General features: G+C 40.6%; 1 protein-coding gene across 7 annotated transcripts in view; it reads left to right on the top strand.

The window, feature by feature from the left end:
- The first annotated feature begins 9,646 nt into the window (after positions 1-9,646).
- CHL1 (cell adhesion molecule L1 like) overlaps positions 9,647-21,184 on the top strand; it is a 213,561-nt gene continuing 202,023 nt past the window's right edge. For 2 of the 7 annotated variants that reach the window (XM_030801703.1, XM_030801698.1), the window contains exon 1: positions 10,976-11,158. The gene's annotated coding sequence lies outside the window, so the exon portion shown is untranslated. Of the gene's footprint in view, positions 10,114-10,347; positions 10,428-10,697; positions 11,159-21,184 lie in introns of those variants that run through there. The other 5 variants (XM_030801701.1, XM_030801697.1, XM_030801699.1 and 2 more) reach the window with 5 other exon arrangements.

The following is a 21,184-nucleotide window of genomic DNA, read 5'->3' as shown; positions in this document are numbered from 1 at the left end:
CTCACGCCTGTTATCCCAGCACTTTGGGAGGCCAAGACGGGTGGATCACGAGGTCAGGAGATCGAGACCATCCTGGCTAACATGGTGAAACCCCGTCTCTACTAAAAAATACAAAAAATTAGCCGGGCGTGGTGGCACGCGCCTGTAATCCCAGCTACTCAGGAGGCTGAGGCAGGAGAATGACGTGAACCCAGGAGGCGGAGCTTGCAGTGAGCCAAGATTGCGCCACTGCACTCCAGCCTGGGCGACAGAGCGAGACTCCGTCTCAAAAAAAAAAAAAAAGAATTCTGGATTGACAAGATTTTTTTGTTTGTTTTCCTTTCAGAACTTTTAACTTGCTATAAACCGTATGTAATGTGCTGTTTTTCTCTGGCTGTTTTCAAGGTTTTTTTATTTTTGTTTTTTGGCAGCTTGATTATTATGTTTATTATGTACTTAGGTGGGGCTTTCTTAGTATTATCCTTCTGAAGGTTTGCTGGGATCCTTGAATCTGTTAATGCCTGATTTTCCCCAAATTTGATAAATTTTCTGCCATATTTCTCCAATATATTTTTATGCCTCATCTCTCTTTCTTTTGTTGAAAATTCAATTACACACATGTAAAATGTTTTGAGGCTCTATTCAATTCCACTCCCACCCCCCCACCCCCCATCTTTTCTATCTCTGTTTTCAAGGCTAGAATATTTCTATGGATCTAGCTTCAAGTATGCCAGCTCTTTTCTCTGTTATCTCAAATTTGCTGTTAAGCTAAGTGAAAATTTTAATTTCTGATATTCTGATATTATTTTTTCAATCCTAGAATAGCTTTCTGGTTCTTTTTTAAGAATTATATTTCTCTGTTTAGGTTTCTCAATTTTAGGTTCATTTTGAAAAATATTAATATATTATTTTATTCATTAAGCACAATTACAAGTGTGCTTTAAATTCCTTGTTTGCTAAGTCCAGTGTTTAGTAGGTCATCTCAGGGGTCATCTCCGTTGTCTTTTCTTTGAGTATGGAACACATTGTCTGGTTTTATCATATGTTGAGTCATTTTGAATTGTTTTCTGGTCATTGTAGAGATTTCAGAATCTGTCATGTTCTCCAAATTATATTAACTTCTGTTTTGACTACCAGGCACTAAATGTAGCAGAAATCAAACTATAGTGTCCTTTAAAGTGGATGGTTGTTGAAATCTCAATTCAATTCTTTTAACCTCAGCAGAGCTGTTTGGAGACTATCTTGCTGTCTTAATTCTGGCTGCTGTAACAGAATACTATAAGCCAGGTGGCTTATAAACAACACAAATGTATTTCTCACGGTTCTGGAGGCTGGGAAGTCCAAAATCAAGGTACTGGAAGATTTGTTGTTTGGTGAGGGCTGGTTTCCTGGTTTATAGGCAGCCACCTTCTCCCAGTGTCCTCACATAATGGAAGGGGTGAAGGAGTTCTCTGGGACTTCTTTCATGAAGGCACTAATCCCAGTCATAAGGGCCCCACTATCCTGATCTGATCACTCCCCAAAGGGTTTATCTCCAAATACTCTCATTAAAGATTAAGTTTCAACATATAAGTTAGGGGGCAGGCACATATATTCAGTCTATAGCACGCACTGATGCATATTTCAGAGGATAGCCAGGGATTGGGCATCATTTACACATAGAATATGGGGCCTTCTCCTTGATTGATTTCTCCTCAACATTTTCCAGTTGCTCTGGTTGCCCAAGCTCTGTCCCTTGCTTCTTCAAGCCAATAAATGCAAGTTTACTTTCCTCATTTTATCCACCTAGAATGGACAGACTGGGTCTTGATCTTCCCTAAAAGCTGTAAAATAGGAAACTTACCCAGTGTTGTTCCCTTCTTCCAGTTGTCTGCCCCCTTCACTATCTGCCTGTTACTTTCCAGTGTCTTCAGGTACTTGCATTTTATATTTTGTCTATACTTCATAGTTGTTTTGTTTTGTTTTGTTTGAGACAAAGTCTCGCTCTATCACCCAGGCCGGAGTGCAGTGGTGTGATCCCAGCTCACTGCAACCTCTGCTGCCCAGACTGTAATAATTCTCCTGCCTCAGCCTCCTGAGTAGCTGGGATTACAAGTGTGCACCACTGCGCCCAGCTAATTTTTGTATTTTTAGTAGAGATGGGGTTTCACCCTGTTGGCCAGGCTAGTCTCAAACTCCTGATCTCAAGTGATCCACCTGCCTTCATCTCCCAAAGTGCTGGGACTACAGGTGTAAACTACCACACCTAGTCTATACTTCACAGTTTTAGGGTTGGTTGGTTCTGAAAGGACCCATTATTAGAAATCTATAACTCACATTGGAAAGAGTTCTCATATTACAAAACTTTGAAATCATAATTTTATTGGCTGCTTCATTACAGGATTGCAGAATAATCTATTAGATTAAACAATGTGAAATTGTCATTGTTCCAGGTCAGAAATGCTCAGATAATGGTAATTTCATATGGTTTAAACTAGTAATTATGTTCTTAGATATTTATAATTTATTTTATCGTTGAATATCTATGGGAATATAGAGTTTTCTGTATTTCAGTTTGCTTACATTGTATAGAGTCTTAGAAGTGGAATGCCTAGGTCTAAATTCATGTACATCTTTAAACCTCTTATAATTTCTATTTTTGTTATTAAATTGTAATGTAAAATAACATGTAATTTTTTTGTAAAATGGTTGCATACATTAATGATGTTTAATATGGCTTTCATGCTACAATTGTGTCATGCAATTAAGTTTTGGCTTTACTATTTTTTCTTTGGCAAAATATTATCAAGTTATTTAATTGATTTGTGTTTGTTCCTTATTATCCACATTGAATATATTCATCATGCTTGTTAGCCTCTCTACTTCATCTTTGGATAAATGTATCAGAATATTCTAAGTACCCAGAAATATTTGAGACTTTCATCATCAAATTTCCTCCTTTATTCATATTTAAGACTTTAAAATCTGCTTAAATTTAGGAATTTCTAAAAATAATTTCAAATTTTATCTTAGATTCAGTGGTACATGTGCAGGTTTGTTACATGGGTATATTACGTGGTGCTACGGTTTGGGGTGTGAATGATCCTGTCACCCAGGATCATCGAGCATAGTACCCAGTAATTAATTTTGCAATCCTTAGTCCCCTCCTCCCCTCCCTCATCTACTAGTCCCCATTGTCTAGTGTTGCCATCTTTATGTTTATGTGTACTCAATGTTTCACTCCAAGTTGTAAGTGAGAACGTGGTATTTAGTTTTCTGTTCCTGCCTTGATTTGCTTAGGATAATGGCCTTCAGCTGCATCCATGTTGCTAACGAGGACACAATTTTGTTATTTATTTTATGGCTGCATGGTATTCCATGGTGTATACATTTTCGTATCCAATACACTGTTGATGGGTACCTAAGTTGATTCCATGTTTTTGCTATTGTGAATAGTGCTGCGATGAACGTATGAGTGAATGTGTCTTTTGGTAGAACTATTTATTTTCCTTTGGGTATATACCTAGTAATGGGATTGCTGGGTTGAATGGTAGCTCTGTTTTAAGTTCTTTGAGAAATCTCCAAACTGCTTTACACAGTGGCTGAAATAATTTACATTCCCAGCAATGGTGTATAAGTGTTTAATTTTAGGAAACTTTTAAGATGGGTTCTATATGCAAGTAATAATATTTGAAAATGTGTTCTATATTTGTATTATTGTGCATTCACTCAGATATAGAAAAAGGAATCTAAGTCAGTAAGTGTTTCCTGTTTGGAGAAAACTCTACTCAATATATGGGCAATACAAGTGTTATATATAAAGCTCTTGCCTGGTTATGTGACCTTAAGTGTTGTAGTATGAGCTGACACAAAACTAGCTAAGTGAGAAACACAAAGGATATGGCATAAGAGAGAGTAACTAATCCCCATAAGATAAGGCAAATTTTTCATGTCAATATAAACAGAAGATTTGGAACCCTTGCTGTGGGCTTACTGTACTGTGGCATAGTGCTTTGAATGCCTAAGAAGGTTTGTCTGTTTATCATATTCTGAAAACAACATGAAAAAAATAAATTGATAGGTCTCATTTAACCCCTGGAAGAAAATAAATCCAATGCAATGCTTGCAAAAAAATTGAGTTATGTTTGTGTTAACACAGTGCATCACATACTCGCAATCTGTGATTTCAGTACATGTCTGCTAATTAATTTGTTTATTTTGTAAGAAAATAAAGTTAATTGAAAGCATGAAATATGGTTCCTAAACAATGCATGGAGAGGGCTAATTGGTCCATGGCTTTTTAAAAAAACAGATAAAAATATGCCTTAAAAGGATGTTCTATTATATCACAGTTCAAAAGAATAAAGTCCCCACCTGTGTCTAAATGTATGCTAAACCTTAAGAATATCTTAAAGCAAGAATAATAAATACCTAACACATGAGAATTATCTCTTGTATAATATCTGTGATAGAAATCATTAATAGGTCACTTTAACCTTTCCTGCTCAGCTCAGATGCAGGGTCAGGATCCTTTGGACACTGTGTTTCAGTAAGTCACGACCAGTTGGGTTAGTTTATGAAATGAAGATTTTTTTTTTTGCCATATATACGCCTCTTACTAAACAACCTATAACAAGAGAGTAATTATCATGTACATTAGAAATGTATCATGAATAAGAATTATTTTGATTTTAAGAAACAGGAAACCATTGAAACTATTTTACATGAAACATTTTTTGTCTCACCTAGCTACAAGGTCAAGTGGTATTCCAGTTTCAGCTTTTAATAAAAAATAACCTTTCAGTTTATTTGAAGATCTAGGTCTTCAAATATAATTGTCAAGTATCTGTCTCTCTCCTCTTTTCTCTATGGTGACTTTATTCTCAGGAAGTCTCTTTCTAAGTGGTGATAAGAAGCAGCGAGTTTCTCCCGCCTTATGTCATACCTGCTGAGCAACTCTCAGTTTTTTCCTAGTAGCTCATGCATAAATCCAAGGTAGGTTTCTCATTGGCTTCTGTTGGGTCTGATGCCCTTCATAGCTTTAGTCCCCATAGACTTAGGAGTAGAAAATATTGGCTGGTCGTGCCTGTGTCATATGGACCAGGGGTAACTAGAAGGCATTGGAATTAGCCTCAATTCAGCCACATAAACATAGCAGATATTATTCCCTAGGTCCAACTGGGCTAAATGAACGGAGATAAATGCTTGGCAAGCAAAAAACAACAGTTATTCATGGTAGCTTCCATTCTTATTTTTCTGAACTATTCTTGTGAAATTGTTCTGATGACAGAGATTACAGTTGCATTAAGGATAAAGTTTAAGCAGTTATAATAAAAGTCTCCAAAGGAGATTGGCTCAAATAGAAAAGGGACATTTAATTTTTTATAGCATTAAGTAGGTTCTGATCCTCAGAGTCATGTAGGAATTCAGGCCAGAGTGGGGCTTGTCATCCTCAACATGAGCCTTTTACTACTGTGGGTTAGTCAAAAGGAAAAGGAGAAGTGAATCTAGATTATCTTTAAGTAGATGAGCTGAGAGTTGCCAACAGCATTTTTCCTCATGTCTCTTTGGTGAGAACCTAGTCCTAGAACCAAACTAAGTCAAAAGGGTGACTAGAAAATTTAGTCTTTAGGTTAGTGGCCCTGTGTCCAGAAGGAGAAAAAGAACAGATTAGGCCGGGCGCGATTGGTTCACGCCTGTAATCCCAGCACTTTGGGAGGCTGAAGCGGGCGGATCACGAGGTCAGGAGACCATCCTGGCTAACACGGTGAAAATCAGTCTCTACGAAAAATACAAAAAGAAATTATCCGGGCGTGGTGGCGGGTGCCTGTAGTTCCAGCTACTCCCGGGGCTTAGGCAGGATAATGGCGCGAACCCGGGAGGCGGAGCTTGCAGTGAGCCGAGATCGCGCCACTACACTCCAGCCTGGGCGACAGAGCGAGAGTCCGTCTCAAACAACAAAAACAACAGCAACAAGAGCAACAGCAACAACAACAACGAAACAGATTAGTGGGGGCAGAGGAAGTGGAGAACAACCTGTGGCTGCCACAAGTTCTTGTTAGTCTTTCCTTTTTCTCTAACATGTTTCTTTTACATTGAGTGGAAAACATACTTTCAAGAACAACTGGAAAAAAAAAAGAAAAGGATAAACTTCATTTTGGCTATGTGTCTCTGTAAAAAGATCAGCCCTTATGCTCCTGGTATTACTCGCTATCCCACTATTCAATATTTGTCTTGTTTCCTGCAACAGAATAATAATAAATAAAATTATCTTCAAAGATGGCAGTGACTTTTCATCCTGTCAAATGATACAAGATTAAAAATTTGGAGGTTTTTTTCAATATATTCTCGGCCATTAACCAGTTGTACAGCTGTGATAAAATTTCTGAACCTTACTCTTTTCAGATATAAAAGGAAGCTATGGAAGATTATGTTATCTAAGGTCCCCTCCAGACTGAAAAGATTTCATACCATGTTGGAAATAGAGAGGTTTAGAAGAAATTCTCATCCTCCAGACATATGAGGACTTTCTCCAACAAATAGGAATTCATCCTATAACTCAGTTCACAGGCCTTTGAGATAAGACTTGGGGGCATAGAGCTTTGGAGAACACCATCAATAGGAGAGAAAACTAGCCTTTGTAGGCATTGCTGATAGGAGGGTGGGAAATCCTTCTGACCTGCACGAGTAATCAATGGATGCCTGAAAGCATGAGATTTGAAAACACTTAACATTATCTTGGCTACATAATTATAATGTTATTAATGGCCACAAAGTTTCTGAGCCTTTTTAAAAAAATCCAGTGAAAGTATTTGATTTCATGACCTCCCAGGGCTGAATCAAACACATTAATGATCCATGGCACACAATACAAGATTTTACCTTTTTATTTATTCCAGAATTATTGCCCTTTGATTTTTAATACATATCCTTTTGTTCTTGTATTAAAGGACAAGTTAAAGGAGTATTGACTGTGTCAGGATAACTCTGCAGAATTAATATGGTCTTTTTAGTTTTATTAATATCTAAGCTGAAGTGGCTGCTTTGTACTTTCAAGGTTGCTTTTGAAGGATGTATTCCTCAGTGGAACATCCTGCTTCCTGCTTTTTATTTTTTATTTTATTTTTTTATTACAGCAGTTGGCCGGAAAGCCCCTGTTGATCTGTGACTATCTGGAACTGCTAGACTGAAATGCCATTTTCAAAACTCCAGCTCTTCTGCTAAACAATTTTTCTAGGAATGATGCCATATCACTAGCTACTTGTATTTGCCAAAAGGCAATACTACTTCAATGGCCCTAGCTCTGGGAATGATACCAAATGACGGTTCAGGAGGGAGGTAGGCAGTAAATCAGCAGGAAAAGCTGAAAAATGCCCCAGCTTTTAATACCTTTTATCTTTTTCCAGATGACTGGCCTATCTCTCTCACCTTCTGCTTCTATTCATGATAGTACCCTTTTCTCCCCTTTTTTTGTGGCTTGATATTAGTATTTTCATTTGAAACGGCCTTCCTCAATTACCAGAGAGAAAATTCACACCTTTCAAAGCTAAGGCAATCAAATTTCCATGTGACTCATAAGTATATCTTCTTTCTCTAGCACCTATGTGCAACTGTGGGATGCCTGATAGATTAGGATTGTATGTTGAATGGGAAATGGGTCTGAACAAAGTGTCAGACAGTAGAATGGGAGCCAGGGGAGGATTCCAAAGCAGCAGCAGAAGGTATCTCTAGCAAGCATCCACTCTGGCTGGGGACTGCCTTCTGCTTGCAGCCTTACTGGAAGCTCGGGCTGTAGAGTTGTGAGTTCCTTGGGCCAGGCAAGCCTAGATGTGTTGCCTGCTTTTGATAATGTATCAAAAATATGAACTCATCCTTAGAGACGACAGCTATGAGGTGTTTCTTGGATGTAGAAATTTAGGTCATCTGTCTTCCTTTTGCATTGCCTTAAAAAATACTATTTCCTTTCTTGGTTTATCATTTGCTTGCCTTCTTTCTTTCCTTCCTTCCTTCCTTTCTTACTCCCTTTTTTCCTTCCCTAGATTTTCCCTATCTCCCTCTTTTCTTTCTTAAAATTTGGTTGCCTGGGATAACATGTATTGCATACAAGCTGACTTCCTTACTGTCCCTAGTAAGCAATGTGTGGCTATTATTTCTTCATTTATATGCAATGTCAGAAGCTTAGAAGTATGTTATCTCCCTTTCAATTAAAAACTCATATTTAAGAACTGACCATCTTCTTGTTTTGGGTATTGTGGCTTGGTATTGTCTAATATATTTGGAGGGTATTTGATTTTTTAAAAAGGCAATTGGCCATGTCTATTGAGTTTCATACTGAACGCTAGCACCCAGACCAGTGATTGATTAAATAGTAGGTGCTTAATAAATATTTGTTTTGTAAATAATGATTCTATTGTCAAGAAAACGAATCACCAGGAAAGAAGGAGCTATATATTTAAGAGAACTCTGTTCGTCTGGCCAAAATGGAATTCTGAGTCCCTTGCTCAGCTGACGTTTACCCAGAAGATGGTAAACTCCTGAGACCAACTTCGCTTTGTTGTTCTCTCGTGGTTCTTTGACCTTGGAAATGTTTTTCTACATGCAGAGTAGTTCCCCCTGTTGGAATTTTATTTAATATTCTATCTTTGTTTCTACTTTACAAAACATGCCACGTGAATAATGATGCCTCAGGCAAAAGAAAATCACTCCAGCAGTACAATTTAAACTTAGGACAAATCCTGCCTTCACTTGCATTCACAGTTTGCCAAGGCAGTTGGTAAGAACTGTGCCCACACACGAACTGACAGAATCGAGGCCCCAAGGTTAGCAATGATTAAAATTTAAAAGTCCATTTACTCATTTTCAAAATATTTTATTCCATTGCTTCTGAGGCAGAATCATGAGTTGCCTTCGATTTTGCTGCTCCCGGTGGTGGCATCCAACTCTGAGGCTAGCTCATCCAACTCTGAGGGTAGCTCTGAGGGGAGCTAAATATCCTCATTGTTCAATGAGCTAGATGAAAACAAAACGAGGCTGTAAGGTCAATCTCACAGCCTTAGTGGAGTAAAAATTAGAAGTCAATAATTCTTTTACCAAAAAAGAGGACTTACATTCAACAGGATTTTTAAAAGTGGTATCCCGTAAAAATTTTGGAAAATACCACCATAATGGAAAAAAAAATAAAGTGGCATATAAATCAAATGTAGTGCTAAAAATTATAATTTTTCCATATGAATTTTGGAATCCTAAAATATTTTTATGTGTTTGTGGATTGATAAGGCATCAGAACTGGCTTTTTGCACTGAATATGAGTACAGAAGGCTTGCTTCTCCAATAGTGAATTAATAAAGGTTTAGTAGGAAAAACGTTATGAAACAATATGGTAAAATTATAGACTGTATTAGGGCAAAAGTTGTGAGACTAGTAGATCTGTAAATTTATGTATGCACAATTTGACAGCGGATGGTTGTAGCATATTTTGTAAATTCAATAGTAAGCCCCACCACGCCCTTAAATGAAGGAAAGCAAGAAGACCATTTTTAATATGTACATGGCACCACACCCCTCTAACATGCAGCAATGGGAGAAAACCAGATTGGCGACCTGTGTATGGAATATGAACTGAGTGAAACCATCGGGGAGGGGGTGGGGGGGCGTTTCTTTTAAATGTCGCTTTTGCAGATAAGCAAGCAGAGATCCTACCTCTTTTGACCAGAGATGTTGAAAAGCACGACCAAAGTTTTTGGCTTGGTCTCTTGCTTTCCACAATGAGATAAAGTCTTAAGCCTGTAACTCTCCCTGTCCCATGGGAGTGTGCAAAGGGAGGGAAAATAAGCGGCGTGGGTGAGGGGTGGCGGCGCAGAATCGAGGAAGGGAGGAGAGGCGAGAGCCCGCCTCTGGCAGGAGGGCGTAGATCCCGGTGCAAGCCAGAACAGGTCCAGCCTTCCCGCGGCCAGAGCCAGCAGCGGGAGGGGACAGGCGGGACCTCCGTGGACAGCCCCGGGTGCGGACCAGCGGGGAGTGGCCGGCAAGAAACTCCCTTGGATCCATCCAGAGCTTACCGGACCCTGCCCGTCCCCGTCCCAGCTCCCAGCCAGCTTGGGGGAGAAGTTGCCCGAGGGAAGGTACCGGACAGATCGCATGCTGGAGGCGACGCAGGTGTGTCAGGGCTGGGGGTCAATTTGCATCTCTCGTGCCAGCCCTGGGGGGTCTCCCATGGAGGAAGGGCTAAAGGTTTGCTCCCGGGAGGAGGGGGTCAACTCGTTATGGAAAGGAAATGGTGCCCAGTCAGGATTCCTTGTCTGAAGTGGGGGTGGTCCGAGGTCCCTCAGCCTTCACCCGGGAAGAGACACCCCCTTTTCAAGCCCCGCCCCCGGGTGGCCGAGGCTGGATTCAGACAGCTCGGGGTCAGTCGGACGGAGTACACTGGGTCCCCGAATCCGCCGGGTCCCACTCACTCCCGCTGGTCGCCGGTAGGTTGACCCTCGTATTTCCAGCCTCTCCCACCCCATCCCTCGTTACTCTCTGAAGAGGATTCCAGATCCCCTGTAGATTCCCGTCCTCTCTCGGGTGGGGGTCCGAGGTCTAGCTAGTTTGGGGGTCAGTCCTGGCCTCTCTCTCCCACCACGCCCCTTACTCCCCTGGACACCTCCTAGTGTGTGGGACTCAGATCCCCTCCTAATCCACTGCCCCTGTCTGGCTCCTACTCTCAGGAGAGGATTCTAGATCCCAGGGGGGTTCCGAAAATGCCGCCAGCCTGGAAGGGGGGAATCAATGGACCGTGGGGTTGTGGGGTTGGGGAGCACGAAAAACCAGAGAGGGGCTAGAGCTCCACCTCCCCAGACCGCCGAGGGGGCGAGAGGGCAGGCCGGGGGCCTTGGTTGCCATGGCTCCTGGTAGCGGAGCCCGGGGAGCTAAAGATGCCAGTCACGGATGGTCCCTTCTTCCTCTTTGTGCCTCTCTTTTTCTCTTGCTTTTTTTTTTTTTTTTTTTTTTTTTTGAGTGTGAGTGTGCGTGGGGAGGCAGCACGGAGAAAGTGATTAATTTGGAGAGCAGCGATTGGAGCCGGGAGGCTGGGGAAAGCCAGCCCCTCCGTTCCCACTCTCCGGGCTCGCTGCGAGCCACAGTTTCTCAGCCAGGGACAGGGCTGGGGAATTCCTGCGAAAAACCACAGGCCGGAGGAGCAGCAGCCGCGCGGGCCCAGGTACCCCCGCCCCAGACGGCGCGCAGGGTGGGCGTTTGGGCTGTTGGGCGGGAAGGCGGGCAGGGGAAGGCGTGGGAGGCCAGCGGCGGAGGACAGGTGTGCGTCGGCACGGCTGGGTGGCCCGGCGGAGAGGAAGCCCCAGGCTCAGCCCCTCCTCGAAGGGCGCCGGGGTCCAGTGCAGCTAGTGGGAGCGGCGGAGCAGCCCCAGAGCCAGCAAGCGGCTGCCTGGCCAGGCGTGTGCGCGATAGCGCGCTCCCGCTGGAACGCGCCGTGGGTGGGGAGATTTGCGCGTGCGCGTGGAGATGGGTAACTGGTGAGCCACCTGGGCTAGCTCTAGGCGGAGGCTCCCGGGGCGCCCACGTGGCTTCGAATTCCAGCTCCACCATCACTGTGATGTGTCACTTTGGACTAGCCATTTAACTACGTGCCTCAGTTTCCCTTTCTCAATAATACGGAGATTCTCAATACCCTCTATATTGGGTTGTTGCAAGACTGGAATGAGATGATACAAGTAATTTAACACCATGTCTGACGCATAAGCACTCAAAAGTTAGTTATTGTTGTTGATGGCATTACTGTTAGTTAATCCTCAGTTTAATTACATATGGTGCATTCTCATTTCTCTGCATTTTCATTGAAGTAAAAATTCTGCGTTTTCTAATTTTGGAGAATAATCTTAATTAAAATATGAATATTTGTACTGCACAGTCCAACTCCTACAAAGCTCTGGCTTGCAGCAGATTGGAAGAGAGAAACTGCTGATGAAGTTGGCTTTTCAGTATATTGATGGAGAGAGAAGCTTAGAAAGCTCTTTGGGGAAACTTTTGGTGACAAGAAAATAAAAAGTTTATCCCACAGTTTTTTTTGTAAATCTTTGTGTTTTCTCTTTCACCTGCAGATGTTGCAGTTGGATTTGTCTTAATTTCAGTCTCTTTGTGAGGGACCACCATTTGGGGTTGGGGAGCACGAAAAACCAGAGAGGGGCTAGAGCTCCACCTCCCCAGACCGCCGAAGGGGCGAGAGGGCAGGCCGGGGGCCTTGGTTGCCATGGCTCCTGGCATGGCATAATTTAATTATTTATTTATTTATTTATGAAGGAAAGCAAGAAGGCCATTTTTAATATGTACATGGCACCACACCCCTCTAACATGCAGCAATGGGAGAAAACCAGATTGGCGACCTGTATATGGAATATGAACTGAGTGAAACCATCGGGGAAGGGGTGGGGGGGCGTTTCATAATTTAACTTGGTTACAGAGCCTATGTATACGCTGGCTTTCCATTTTATGGCCTAAAGTGCTGCAGTGGATTTACCTTTAGCAACGGCAGAACGTAGTGTATAATCATTCCTTGCAAGCTCCTGAATATTGTGAGCAAATCGATGGAGACAAATAGTTATTACTGGATGGGTGTGAGTACTGGCTATGGCAACTCATTAAAATCTCTCTCAGGGTATGTTTGTACCCACTTCACTGCAGCACAGGACTATGATGATGAATATATGTTTTCCAGATTGTTATCTGTTGTATGTAGACTTACAGATCCTTTTCTTTAAAGAAAAGGCTAAGCCGGGCGCGGTGGCTCACGCTTGTAATCCCAGCACTTTGGGAGGCCGAGGCGGGCGGATCACGAGGTCAGGAGATCGAGACCACAGTGAAACCCCGTCTCTACTAAAAATACAAAAAAAAATTAGCCGGGCGTGGTGGCGGGCGCCTGTAGTCCCAGCTACTCGGAGAGGCTGAGGCAGGAGAATGGCGTGAACCCGGGAGGCGGAGCTTGCAGTGAGCCGAGATCGCGCCACTGCACTCCAGCCTGGGCGACAGAGCGAGACTCCGTCTCAAAAAAAAAAAAAAAAAAAAGAAAAGGCAATAGATATTTATTGATTCCTCACGGTTATATAGGTCCTGCAACCTATCTGCTGATAAGTAAACTGTACACTTCATGGGCCTAGCTGTAGGTCTAAGAGGAGTTGATATTGCACATACTATAGTTATTACATTTAAGTTAATTCATCTCATTACATGAATTGGTTTTAAATAAATTTTTAAAATCATTTGATTATTAAAATATAGGCATTTCTTGGTGAACTTGAGGCAAGTAAAGCCTGACAGATGTCACCATCACAAAGATCCTTAGTGATCTTTACAAAATAGAGCTCACCCAGAAAAACATTTGCTGGATAGAAACCTGATTTTATAGTTGCTTCTGAAATCTTTGAAGATACGAGGTTATTTGCCCCAAAATTGCTTTGTTGAAATAATTTAGCCTGATTCGCTTTTATAGAAAAATAACAGTAATGATCAAGACTGATTTAAAATTCTTGTATTTTTAACCAATAAAGGAAAATTAAGTAATAGTTGGGGAACTAATGGTGTCAGATTTGAAGGAATGATTGTCAGGAAATACTGAGAGTATCATATCAGGTAGTAGTGTTTGGCTTTGCAAGACAACCCTCTCATCCTCACCGTGAATATGTCATCTTTAAAAGGTACCTTGAGGAATTAGTGTGACAGCTTCTCCGAAATTCATGTGATCATTTACATATTGTTTCCCAGGAGCTTTGGCATTAAATGTTTCATTTATTGGAAATGATTTTTGCCCTTTGATTTATGACAGCCAATAGTGCAATAGAGTCTAATGTATTTTAGAAACAATAAAATTAGCTTTTCACCATTTTCTATTTTCCCTAAAAATCTAGCAGCAATGCACTTGGAATACTTAAGTTAGTCCAGAGACAAATGGTAAGAGTAGGAAAACATGACAGATTGGGAGGTGTTGAGTCCTGAATTTGGGGACCTAATTGAAATGCAAAGGTATAATCAAGAGAATGAACTTGTCTCTGTACTAAGATTGTTTTCAGTGATGTACTGTATTATCTGATTCAGTCAACGTTCCTTGTTATTTTTTCAAACCAAGATTGAGAATACTATATTTTCAGTTATGAACATTTTGATTACAGCTTCATTCTGACTAATTCAGTCTGAAGAGAATGCAATTATTATGGTGATTTACATACAATGTGCTAAGTTAACACAGCTAATGAGTGAAAGCATAATATTCTTTCTATTCATTCCTGGAAAAATATTGTGCTAAGCATTCTTTCAAAGAAAAGATTACATTATTCGCTATCATTTTATGTCTACCTACAAGTAGAATTGGCATTGAGCCATTTTCTCTGCTATTAAAGTGAAATCTCTTATATTTTGGTGATCACATGCCTTTCCTCTCACCCCTTGGGGGAGACTGGAAACAATTCTCAATTTAATTAGATATGCTGCTTTCTTTTTTCTGTACATCTTTATCTGAGGAAAGATTGTATTTTCTAATTTGGGAGGCTGCTTAACACCTTAAACATTACTAATTACTGCAGTTTGTTTTATGTGTGTCGCAATAGTGTAGTTAGTTAATTATAGCTTTCTCATTAGCACCACGTAGAGAATAATGAATGAACACATCCCTTTGATCAAAAGGGATTTAAGTTTATCTTCTGAGAATAAAAGTGTTATTGTGTTACTGAAAGTCACTATAATTTTCCCAAGAAACAAATTGGTTGGAATTCTGTATCACTGGGTTAGGAAGCTCAATGAATGAGTTGGATTGATCACAAAGTAGAGTAGAGCTGTGGTTGCTTGGCAACCTGACATTATTCTGCAATTTCTGGTATATTTATCCAGTAAACTAGAAAATTCTGTTTTGTTAACGAATGTTTTAAGTCAGTGCACAAATAGACCATAACTAATTGAGATTTTATGTGTTGTGGATAAAAAATGATCCTGCTTACCTTCTCATTGTGTTTAGATAATAAAAATACAAAGGGACATATTCTGTTTTCAATTTTAAGGCTTTTCCCTGAAATGTTGACTTCACTTTCACATAATTTGTTCCTAGTGGAAGAATACAACTTGTGTATCTCTTTGGAAGTTAAATTATTAGGGGTGTGTGTGAGTGTATATGTGTATATGTATGTGTGTGTGTGTGTGATGCTTATATACATAATTTCAGTAAGAATCACAACTAGAGTTTGAGGTGAGATGAATTCTCAAAATTCATAGTTTGCTAATTGAACGGACAATTTGGTAAATTTAGGGTGGGTATAAATATCTGATTCAAATGATGCTGGCAGATGATGATGAGAATAATAAATGCATTGAACTTGGCTAATATATAAATATATTTTAGGCTTTGACCAAGGTTTCTTCTCCTGGTAGTCTTATAACATTCTCCCTTCTAATGTTTGTTTGCATCTTATTTCCCCTATAGTTGTGGAAGTAGGAGCTCTGTTGCCCATCTTCTGATTCACCTCCTCCTAACTCGAGGGACTACAGTTGTGCCATTTTACTATACAACCTATGAATTTTAGTGTGCATCACAATTCCCTTCTCAGACTGTAAACTCCTTGAGGGTATGCATTTCCTTTTATGCATCTCATAAACTCTTAAAGTGTCTGGCACAGCGGGAAGCAAACTGTTGTGGTGGTTACGTGCACTGGCTATAAAAGTCAGGCTGCCAGGGTTCAAAATCTAAGTCTGTCAGCTTGCAGGTGTGTGGCATTGTGTGGCATTGGCTTAGTCGTTTTGACCTCTCTAAGACTACTTTCTTCTTTAGAAATGGGAAAATAGCCATACTCATCTCACATGTCACATGTGTTCTTGTGGACATTGTGTGGGGCAATCTATGCAGACAGCTTAGTAGCACGGTTTTTTATTGTAGTGATAATTATCCTTCTATATCATGTTCAGTATGTGAATGAACAAAGATAGAGGGACAGAGCGTATGTATGTGTGTGTATCCCTGTGTATGTGAATAACTGTGAGCCATGATCAATGGTGGTGTCAAGTGGAAAACTGTTGATTCCTACCTTAATTATATGTATACCAATAATGATTGCTTCACATATTTAAAAGGTTTTCTCAATAATTGTTCTTAGGCTTGGCTGAAATTAGAATCATCTGGAGAGTTCTTTAAAGCTACCAACCCAAGTCAATTCAATTACAGTCTCTGGGGATGGTGACTAGGAATCTGGATTTTTGAAAACTTCTACTGAGATTCTAACACACCCTAATGCACCATCAGGGTTGAGAACCACCACCTTAGATTTGCATACGTCTTCCACAAGACTGTGTTGGGCTAAGGCATTGGTTCACAGTTACCTTGGTGTCATGAAATGTGGCTGAAAGAGAGAAAATGCTTTGGCAAACTTCTGAGGTTTTTCTTACTAATCTTCTTGGTTTAAATAGCACTTTATTCTCCGAAGATCTCAAATGTGCTTTTCATTTACTGTGTATAATTTCATTTTTCAACCAAATGTCTCTGTGAAGATGGTAGGAAAGAAGTAATTATCCTGATTTTGCAGATGAATGGAGTGAGCTACACTGAAATTAAATGATTTGACTTGATTCATACATTTAGAACAGGCCCAGATAACAAGATTCCTGTGACTCTGGGGTTTTGAATATTTCTCTGTTTTGCCTGCAGACTTCCAATGAGGTAGGGAGAGTTATTATTTTTGGACTAAAGTACCGTGTAAGAAAAAGCTGTAAAAATGAGACTTTCATCCTTTTTTTGGTTATAATTGTGCAGTGTAAAGAAAAACAGATTTTTATTTTCTTTCTAAGAAGAGGCACCATAGTCTATATAGGATCCAAACCAATGTCCCTTGGACTTTGAACCCAGCTTGTATAAATATTTCATTTGGCCCAAAGAATGTTTAAGGCAAATTTCAGCCAACATTTAAATACTGGAGATTTCATGTAAAAACTCATATTTCTGGCTTATCTTAAAAGGATTGATGTTCTCACAGTATTGGACCTGAATGCCCAGGTGGCAGAATGCCACAGGTTAGAACCCAGTGGTTTGTCCCCTTGATGTTCTTGAAAGACATCGCTTCGCTGGGTAAAACATGGCTTCCTCTCACCTTCACTTTGTTCCTTTCTTTTATATAGATCAGACTCCCAAGAGATAATTAAGGGACCTTAAAGATGGGCCCACATCTCTTTGGATGGGATTAGGGGAAGCCCACAAGGGCTGCTGAAGCACATCTGGAGCTGTTACTGCCCCTTGTCCTGAAGGGACAATGGGAAGGTGAAATTCCTGGAAGGAGGTGGGAGCAGTAGCTCTGGGAGAGGGCTGTCACGTAGCACCTATGGCTTTTGGTAGAGGAACATAACTACCGTCAAATCACAAGACAGTGCTCTGCTTCTACCCCAAGATTTCCAGTTGCTTCTTCAGCAAGGCAGTAAGAGGGCAAGGGAGCCTATTACAGTGGTTTGTGGAGGTCAGTTCTCCCAGAGCAGAGCAGCATGGAGGAAGGCAGAAAAGGGATCTGAATCTGGGAAGTACATGAGGAATACCTAGCACATCTTGAAGGCTTTACATTTGTGGAACATGAGTAATGGGGAAGGGGAAAGCTAGAATTGACAAAAACAGTACAAAATAGGGAATCACTAAGTTTGTATTCAGAGAATCTTCACCACTTTTTCTTTGTCATTCCTTTCTTCTCCTTTCTTTCATTGCCCAAGGTGGGTATGCTCATATTCAGTGGTGTGTTTCAGCTGGGACTCCTAAACTTCAAAACAAATTTGTCCATTTCGTTGCGTTATCTATGCTTTCTAAGATGAGAGCTGACATAGCAGAGAGAATAATGTAAAAGATATATTCCAGCTTCTATGGTAACGGGTTGGCATTTTTAGCAGAGGTTCCTCCCTAACAAAAGCTTTTGCTGTAAGTGGTGATTCTCCTGGGAGGGATCGTAGTTATGATGCCTGGGAAAGCGGAGATACCCTCAAATGTCAGTCTGGCAACTGAAACTCTTGTAACCTGGATGCCTGGATCTTTGGAGGAAGTGTCCTTCTTCTTTGTTGTATCAGAAAAAGGATGATGAAGGAATAGACCAGAATGCACTGGTTGCATCCTAATGTGAGGAATTTTTATTTCCAGGGACTAAGCGATGTATTTTCCAGAGTAATAGAATGTAAGTGAACAAAAGGAATGTGGGGATTTTGGTGATCTGTCACTGTTAGAGTTGTTGGAAATTCGGTTTTTTATTGCATTGAAAACCTTGCTAAAAACTGTAAAGTGACAGAATATTAGCTTAATATGGGATGCCTTAGATATTGGTTATGTTCAAAAGAAATAACACACCTCGTGTGCAAAAGGTTCAGGGGGAAGATAAATACTGACCTTTTCCAAGACTCTGATACTGGATGCTGCATTTCCATCCATTCAGAAGATTGCCTCTGAAGGTTTCTATTTAAAAACAGTCAAAATGTCTTACATTATTTGAGTGCTTTATGCTTTTTAGAAAATTTTTCCATGTCATCTCATCTGACTTTTACAATAACATAGTGAACAAAAAGAAACAGGTTGTTAGTCCATTTTATAGATGAAAAAAACTAATGCAAGGTCAAATAGTTAGCTTCACCACTATTTCACCACACTGCCTACAGTAGTGAAAATTAGAATTAAATCATCTTAGATACCCTAATTTGTAACCCAGTTCATAGCCCACTCTGTTGCTTTCAGGTTTTCTTTTTCTTTTTCTTCGTTTCTTTTTCCTTTTTCTTCGTTTCTTTTTTTTTTTTTTTTTTTTTGGAGATAGGGTCTGGCTCTGTTGCCCAGGCTGAAGTGCTGGAGTACAGTGGTATGGTCATGGCTCACTGCAACCTCGAACTCCTGGGCTCAAGTTATTCTCTCACCTCAGCCTCCCAAAGTGCTGGGACTACAGAGAGGCACCATCATGCCTGGCTAATTTTAAAATTTTTTTTTGTAAAGATGAGGCTTCACTGTGTTGTCCAGGCTGGTCTCAAACTCCTGGCCTTAGGTGATTCTCCCACCTGCCCCTCTCAAAGTACTGGGATTACAGGCATGAGCCACCTTACACAGCCCAGATTTCCTTTTTGGAAGAAAAGAGCAACATTGTATAACTGATAGTGAATTGTTTTTTAAGGAAATCTAGAGTCACTGTATAAACTGAGAGCTGTCTGGGGAAAAATTGAAAATGTTACCAGTTGTATTTTGAGGGTTGAATGTAGTCCTGGCCAAAGATAGGGAGATAGACTTTTCCAAAGCATCCCGAATTCTATAATACATGTTCTTATGTTTGTGTGTGTGTGTGTGTGTACACGTGTGCGCACGTGTGTGTGTAGGTCCTATGAGGCATTGTAAACCAGTCATTATAAAAAGCTTTTATTGATCACCACTTTGTGCTAGAGACAGGACTGAAACTGTGCCAGACAGATACTTAAATAGCCACCATTGATCATTTATCAAGTGTTTATTATGTGTTTTGCAATCTCCACATCAGTGATTTGAGGAAAGTACTATTATAACACCCATTGTAAGCTGGGCGATGCAGACACAGAAGGGTCCTTGTCCAATGTCACACAATATGTCTTGCAGTGCCAGAGTCAGAATTCAAACTCAGAAGTGTCTGATTTCCAGCCCCAGCAGTGCCCCCTTGATTAGCAGGATTCTCCAGTTATGGTCTTCACTATGGACTAACACTGTTTCCTATTGTCCATCCAGACTTACCTGTTCTGTTCCCATTATCCATTTGTGGAAAAGTAGACATAAAGGAATCCTACTGAGGTATTAGATCATAATGCATACCTATTCCAGGAATGGTGGCACTAAATATGAGGTTTTAAAACCTGCCAGGCATGGTGGCGCAAGCCTGTAATCCCAGCACTTTGGGAGGCTGAGACGGATAGATCACTTAAGGTCAGGAGTTTGAGGCCAGCCTGGCCAACATGGTGAAACTTCGTCTCTACTAAAAATTCAAAAATTAGCTGGGCATGGTGGCATGCCTGTAATCCCAGCTACTCAGGAGGCTGAGGAGGAGAATCACTTGAACCCAGGAGGTGGAGGTTGCAGTGAGCCTAGATCGCACCACTGCACTCCAGCCTGGGTGACAGAGGGAGACTGTCTTAAAAAAAAAATCTTAATGCAACTTTGGGAGGCTGAGGCTGGAGGATCACTTGAGGCCGGGAGTTCAAGACCAGCAGCATAGCAAGACTCCATGTCTACAAAAAATATACAAATAAATAAAAATAAAAATTAGACCGGTGTGGTCAGGCATGCCTATAGTCCCAGCTACTTGGGAGGCTGAGGTGGGAGGATCATTTGAGCCCAGGAGTTGGAGGTTACAGGAAGGAGACATTTGTGTTCTCTCCAAAATCAAGTCATATAAGCATCTGATGCTCTGACTCTTCCTGTACCAGACCCTGGGCATCATTATATGTACAAATGAAACTTCACCCTCATTATCATTTTTTATTTCTTGGCAGAAATGTTTCTGATACTCTGTGATATGAATACGCCTGGATTTCCCTCACTTCTGGGTATTACATGTAACCAATTGCATTTCACGGTTGGCATTTCCACAAAGGTATGAGTATCTACTATTCCAGATTAAAATAGAAATCATTGGCAATGGCAGATGCCATATCTCAGCGTTGCTGTTCTTGAAAATGGCTTGAAAATGACACCCATCATAATGATGGCACTGTCTTTATTAGCAGCTGTCAATAAAGATAAGGCCTTGGAAGAAAAAAAGGCAACTCTATTTCAGGCACAGCCAATATATTTGGGAGTTTTAAGAGATTTTTGACTTTTTTGTTTGGGATATTTACAAGCAAATGTTCATGTATTTTTAAAATATGCATAATATAAATAGCATACTCAGATGCTGAGTGGCTCCAAAAGGCTTCTTTTTGTGTACTAGAAAGTGGCAAGAATAAGTTTGTTTCCCGCTTTGGCTAGACAGGAGAACCCACTTCCTTGGATTATGCACAATGGCTTTTCTATAAAGCTTTTGTTTGACCCATACTTGCTTCTCTGGAATACACATCTTGGCTTCTCAAGAAGTACGTTTATTTCTGTGTTGTAAATTCAAGGATTTTTCTAACTTGTTCTGTAAAATGCATCTGATGACATAGTGGAGAATTCATGCATTTGATTAAAATTTAAAGATGTAAAGAATGCTTAAGGCATTATACAATGGCAAAAAACTGAAAACACTGCCTACAA

Source organism: Nomascus leucogenys, chromosome 21 (genome assembly GCF_006542625.1).
Source record: "Nomascus leucogenys isolate Asia chromosome 21, Asia_NLE_v1, whole genome shotgun sequence".
Taxonomy (NCBI): domain Eukaryota; kingdom Metazoa; phylum Chordata; class Mammalia; order Primates; family Hylobatidae; genus Nomascus; species Nomascus leucogenys.
Note: the sequence above shows the minus strand (reverse complement) of the source record. Positions and strands in the feature narration are given on the sequence as shown.